Below are 6,232 nucleotides of genomic sequence, written 5' to 3'. Positions count from 1 at the left end.
TTCATTGTACATTGTGTAAGCAAAAGACCTTGGACGCAAAAGTCCCATTCTTCTGCTGGAGATAATAAAGCTTAATCTAGACTATATTATTATTATTATTATTATTATTTATTATATACAGTGGTTTAACTGATCAATTTCTATATTTAGTAATTGGCTATAATGCACACAACATATGAATATACTATAGCAAACTGTAAGTTATGTAAGCTTAAATACCTCAATCGATAAAGATCAAAATGTCAAAGTCTAAATAAAATATGAATTTGCCATGAGACACAAATGCCACTTGTCCCTGCACTCTGTATGTCATTAACCAAACTTTCTCATCCAAATCTTAGAAAGGAAGACTGTGTTATAGTACTGTGGTCAGACCTTGAAATTTAAAGGACCAGAAGCTTATTTATATGTAAAATAAACTCAGCAAGAGGTTTCTTGTACATTCTGAATGGCTGTACAAGGGCCAAGTGCAAATTTGAGTTTATCAAAACTGCAATTTTTTTCTGACAAGCTCTGGAATTTTTAACAAAAAGTGGGGAGAAAAGTCAATTTTTTCACTAAATTAGTTTTCTGTTTTTGACCACTTTTATAGCTGTTTGAAAAATGTTTAAAATGTCAAAAACCAAGAAAAAAACCAATATTTTTCACAGAAAATTATTTCCATTTTTGAGCAGATCTAGAAATATCAATAAAGGAGAGTCACAGAAAAGCCCTTTGTTTGTCTTCTCAACTCTGGCAGTACTGTTGACTAAAGGGAAATAAAAGTACTATAAAACATTTTCATGCAAAGCTCAGTTAAATTGATTAGTGTAGGTTTTGTTAATATCTTCTTTTAAAAATATTATTTGGTGTTTTGATGGAACTGGGGAAACATGAAACAAATAAAAATAAGAGATACATTTAAAATAAAATATAGAAGAATGCTGGGAAGAGAACATAAGAGTTATTTTAAGTTTTGTGTAGATGTTTCTTGAAGTGCTTTCATTTATTTCCTGATAATGTTGGGCACTCATTTTGTTTCAAGGCTCTGACCTACATCGTACTGAAGCTCCTACCCTGCAGAGCTATACTGGTGTGAATAATATGTTCATTCAATGGGACCACTTGCATGAGTAAGGGTGGTAGGGCTTAAGGCCTGTAAGGTTTAAAAGTTGCCTATATATTCCAAAATGGTTTGTTCTTTCCTCTTTGAATAGAGCTGCTATCATATTTAAGCCAGCAGAAGCTAGGTTAAATGATCCACCTTAATAAACTTGGTCTTGGCATGAAATGGCCATGTCACTGAAGCTGCCTGGCAATGTGTTGATATGATTTGATTAACTTTCTTTGGTTTTTCACTCGAGAAACACTCTAGGGTACATGCTTCATAATAAATACAATACACTAAAAGTTAGCATTAACTGAATGGCACATTCATTAAAGCAATCTGAAAAGTTTTTCAGTCACTAAATTAATTGTGCTGAAATTCAACTAATAAAGCAAAGGTCAGAAGATGTAGTGTGACAATTCACACAGGGGTCTTGAGTGAGTCTGTTTCCCTCCCCACTCCAACCGCCTCCTCTGAAAGGGACAGGGGAAAAGAAGAGAAATGAAATAAACCAGTCCTTGGTCCACAGTTCTTTGCATAGGGCCTGATCCAAAGCCTACTGAAGTCAAAGGAAATCTTTCCACCTACTTAAGTGGGCTCTGGATCAGGCCCATAGTACTTATGCACCATGATGAGCAAGTGCAAATGGAAACTAAATGGGGACAGAAGTAAACAATCAACCTGTTGGTTTACTAGTTTACCAGCTCTGTTAATCAATACAGCTTTTCACCGGGACTAATTTGTTCAGTGTCTCCATTTTAAAGGTATGTGTAAGGAAAGGCTTGTGCAGCAATAATAATGTCAGTGATTTGATTTACTATTTCTGTGGACTTATTTTAGGGTCCATGTAATCCCATCCCCAAAGCAGCTTACGTGTAGCGTATACAAGTGTGTTTCTTTCTCATTAATGTTGAAAGACACTTTTTAGTATATTAAGGAGTCTGTTCTATCTCTTCAGTATGCATGTAGTGAGGGGGTGTGACCTTCGTCCAACCCGGAAGGGTAGGAAGCACCCTCTGTGCCCAGGTGGGCGGAGCCAGACCCGCATTGCCCTCCTGCAACAAGTGGAAAGGTGGGACAAGAAGTATAAAAGGCGAAGCCTCCAGCACAGTTGCAGGAGGGAGGGAAACAGATGCATCCTGCTCACTCCAGGCTGCTGACTTCGCTGCCAAACCAAGAGATGCCTTCTCCCGAAGGAGCCTGTGTCTGCAGGGGAGCTGCTTAGACTGTTGCTGGCCACCTCCCCTGAGGAGACGGAGGACACCCACTGATCCAGGTACACCTCAAGGGGAGGGGAGGATGTGGCCCAGGGACAGCCGACTCCAGTCTGGCTGTATTGCAGCCTGAAACATGGCCAGCGTGTTGTGGCTGGATCCCATGCTGACCCCGTGGCAGGACACTCCACCAGTGTTAGGGCCCTGGGCTGGGACCTGGTGGAGTCGGGTGGGCCTGGGTCCTCCTACTCCATCCCACCCCACCCCTGGGGTTGCAGCTTCCCCACGGTGGGCCAGGTGTCTGGTGTTAGCCTATCGTCCTCTAAAACTCAGATGCTAGACTACTCACTGCTCTGCCCCTGCCTGAGGGCCAGAGTCTGTGGGCTCCTTGGTGGCTCTGTTCCTGTCTAAGAGCCAGAGCCTATAGAGTGTTTGGGGTTTTGCCCATTAGCGCAGTTGGGACACTAATTCCTAGGCTGCTAATTCTCCCAAGACTAGGCAGTGATCCCAGCTATGTAGGGAGGCAGTGTGGCCTCCCTCCAACCCAGAAGGGGAGGGACGACCAGAGCACCACTACAGTGCACAATGCCCCATTAATATTAACAGGAATCAGCTGTGCATCTAGGAGAGACTAAACCTTTATATCTTCATGGACATGTTGGATGATTCATGCTAATATTTTTGACTCGTTTTAAAAACTGAAGATTTTGGTTTCTGTGATACTAATTCCAGTGCCTTATTGTGACAATACAGTGGTAAGTAAAAAATGATATATTCTCTCTGAGCTGCTACATTCCCATAACAAGCTCCATCTTATTGCCTAGGGATGGTTAGAACATTTGGAAACCACCAAAAGGGATGGCATTTTCCATGGAATTTCAGCTAAGAGGTATTTCTCTTTTCCAAGCAGCTCTGTTAATCTCCCTAAACTACTCACAGTTTTCAATTATATATATACTAACAACGCCTGTGTGAGGTAGGGAAATACTGTTGTTCTGATTTTACAGATGGGGAACTGAGGCACCGCAAGATGAAGGATCAGATATTTAGAAGGCTCCTAATGTTGCAGACAGGAGTCTAGTGGGAATTTCAGAAGCACGTAAGCAGGTAAGGCACCTAACTCCAGTCAAAATCAATAGGAGTTAAGTGCTTATGAAAACCCCACTTGGTGCCTGTTTTCATGTTTGGGTGCCTAAATAACTTTGAAAATCTGCCTGTTGGTTATTTATCTAAGATCACACAGGAAGTCTGTGGCAGAGGAGGGAATTGAATTGTCTCCTGAGGCCCAGTCTAGTGCCCTAACCAGTGGACCATCCATCATCTCTTTCATGGGTGGTCCTTTTCTTTTTATGATTGTTTGCAAAATTCTTGGCAAACTTCTCTCCTTCGGTGCATGTGGGTGGTTTCCATTGAATTGAGTGGAAAAGGTCTGTATATTTGTACAAAGAATCTGGCCTAATGAATTTTACAAAGTTTGGCAAAAACTCAAAGTCTGGGAGCACATTGAACTTCAGGTGAAAATGTTTGGAAATTAAACCCTGCTCTATACTAGGAGTGTTTTGATGGTATAGGAATACTTGTTTACTATACTGGCAAAGCGTTCCTACTGTACGCATAGTTTATACTGGCAAAACTCTGTTTTTGCTGGGACAGCTTATTCCAGCTCACATGCCCCGCCCCAAGCAAAATAATCTGTATTGGTAAAACTGCAGTTTTGCCAGTATAACTACACTAAAGGCTTTTGCCAGCATAGCTACGATAGTCACAGATCACACATCATCACACACCTGGATGACATAGCTATGCTGGCAAAAATTTGTAGTGTAGACCTGGCCTGAACCCATGATCCATTTGGTATGTTTGCCAACTTCTAGATCTGATATGCCATATTTTGGTTTGAAATGTAAGACTCAATTCTTTCTTAATGTAAACTGTGGTGGAATGGGATATGACTGTATCAAATTGTGAAGTTTGTTTCTTACCTCTGTTGAAGTATTGTCTCTGGCTGCATTCATTTGGATTTTCTTAGCTTCAACCTGTTTCGTGGCACCCCAGATAGCTGCCCTGCCCTGGAAAGTCATTTGACACTTTATTGAAGGACCACCACTGAGAGCCATCTGTATGGGGAGATGTCAGCAAACCAGTAAAGTGTCTGAAACCACTATGGCTTATTGCTAAAAGCAGCCAAGTCAGCAGGCCATAAAGTGGCCATGTAGCAAACTCAGCTTGACCAAGGAAGGAGGGGAGGGGGTTTTGGGTGCCACAGAAAGGGCAGCTTGACCCCGTGTCCTTCCTGATAAGAATTGTGTTGACATTGTTGAAACATACATTTTAGAAGAGCAGGATGTGCCTCAGGAATGTCTATTGGGGCCTCAAGGCTGCAAACTCTGGAAAAATCCACACCTGGTTAATCAATAATCAGAAGGAGCCTCTTGCTTGACCATTGGAACTGCTTGCTTAACAAGTTTTCTTTAAGGGACAAGTCATTCTTTTACTAAATGTAAAGTATAAATAAGGGGGGAAAGTTTGAGGTAATGGGACTCTTCAGGACTGGACTCTTCCTCTGGATGCATCTTGTGTTCCCCACTAGCAGACGGGCTGCTGCTGTGCCACTGGAGAGCCACACTCAGCTTTGGTAATTATCAAGGGTTGGGGGTGTTTTACTAACCTGTTGTGGACGTGTGAATAAATGCTTGAGACTAAGTAAAGTTTAGCTTTAAGTGAAAGCACTCTTGTGTTGTCTTGTTTGTGCCAGCCATCTATCGGTCAGACGACTGTGTCTCCCCTGACTTATTTCCTGACACCACCTCGCACAGAGTAAAAGTTACCAAGAGCTTTCAGTTGAAAGAACCCCGGGTAACACATCAAGGCTGCAGAAGTGTCTCTAGGCACCAGCAAAGCAAGCATGTGCTTGGGGCGGAACAATTCCAGGGACGGCATTCTGGCCATCTTTTTTTTTTTTTTTTTTGCTTGGGCAGTTGCGCTCTCAGAGCTTGGGGTGGCAATTTTTTTGCTTGGGGCATCAAAAAACCTAGAGCCGGCCCTGTAAGGCTGCAGTCTGAAACTATCAATTTTGACTTTCCACTTCTGCAAACCCACATGGAATGATGGTCTTTCTACACAGAGGCCCACAAGGGGCAGGCAAGCATGCTGGTGGGTATGGAACTTCACAGTCTGAATACATGGCCGAGAGATAGAGGCCCTCTTTAAGAGCAAGGTTCTTCTCTGCAGCTGGAGGTTGCCCACTGCCACATGTAAGAAGGGTTTGCAGGAGAGAGAGAGAGGGCAGGAGGGTCTCTGCCCAGCCTATAATGCTGACAAACCGTGGACTCACAGAAAGAGTGAACCAGACTAGGTGAGGGTGCATCTCAGGATCTTTGTTTTTTCAAAGATCTGTCTCTTGAGTGCTTTAAGATTAAAGACAATGTGGTTAAGAGATCCCCCCCCCCCCATTCTGTTTGTGTTCCTTGCTTTCCTGCTGTGATGTCTTCAGAAGAATTAAATGAGTAAACCCAAAGTGACTACAGCCCAGGTAGAACTCTGAGGGAGCATATGTAAGCAACTGAAGTTGCTTGGGAGTGGGGGATGTCTCAGGAACTGACTTCAAGGACTAATGTGACTGGACAGTGGCATCCCACCACTCAAGGAGGGGAGTCATAAAAGAGGTTTGAGCTTGGGACTATACCCCAGGGTCCCAGAGCTAGAGAGCACATGGGACCCAGCAACTGAGTCCACTCACAACAGACTGGTGACCATACAGATGGGTATTGGGCTAGGCTGTAACAGTAATCTTTTCCCAGTTTATAAACTATATTTCTGCCTCTCACTTCCTGAGTAATCTTACCACTACTTAGAGTACATTAATGAAGAGTCTTTAATGAAGTACAGCTTGTCATTACACAATGCCAAATTTTTGAAGAGCAATATAGAT

At 42.7% G+C, this 6,232-nt stretch overlaps 1 long non-coding RNA gene across 4 annotated transcripts in view; it reads left to right on the top strand.

The window, feature by feature from the left end:
* Positions 1 to 2,151: 2,151 nt before the first annotated feature.
* Positions 2,152 to 6,232, top strand: part of LOC125634542 (uncharacterized) — a 67,234-nt gene continuing 63,153 nt past the window's right edge. Inside the window, exons 1-4 of one of the 4 annotated variants that reach the window (XR_007355958.2) lie at positions 2,152 to 2,363; positions 3,126 to 3,190; positions 3,309 to 3,408; positions 4,331 to 4,936. This is a non-coding gene — a long non-coding RNA (uncharacterized LOC125634542). The remainder of the gene's footprint in view (positions 2,364 to 3,125; positions 3,191 to 3,308; positions 3,409 to 4,330; positions 4,937 to 6,232) is intronic. The other 3 variants (XR_007355957.2, XR_007355956.2, XR_012667564.1) reach the window with 3 other exon arrangements.

Source organism: Caretta caretta, chromosome 3 (assembly GCF_965140235.1).
Source record: "Caretta caretta isolate rCarCar2 chromosome 3, rCarCar1.hap1, whole genome shotgun sequence".
Taxonomy (NCBI): Eukaryota; Metazoa; Chordata; order Testudines; family Cheloniidae; genus Caretta; species Caretta caretta.
This window is presented reverse-complemented; position numbering and strand designations above follow the sequence as displayed.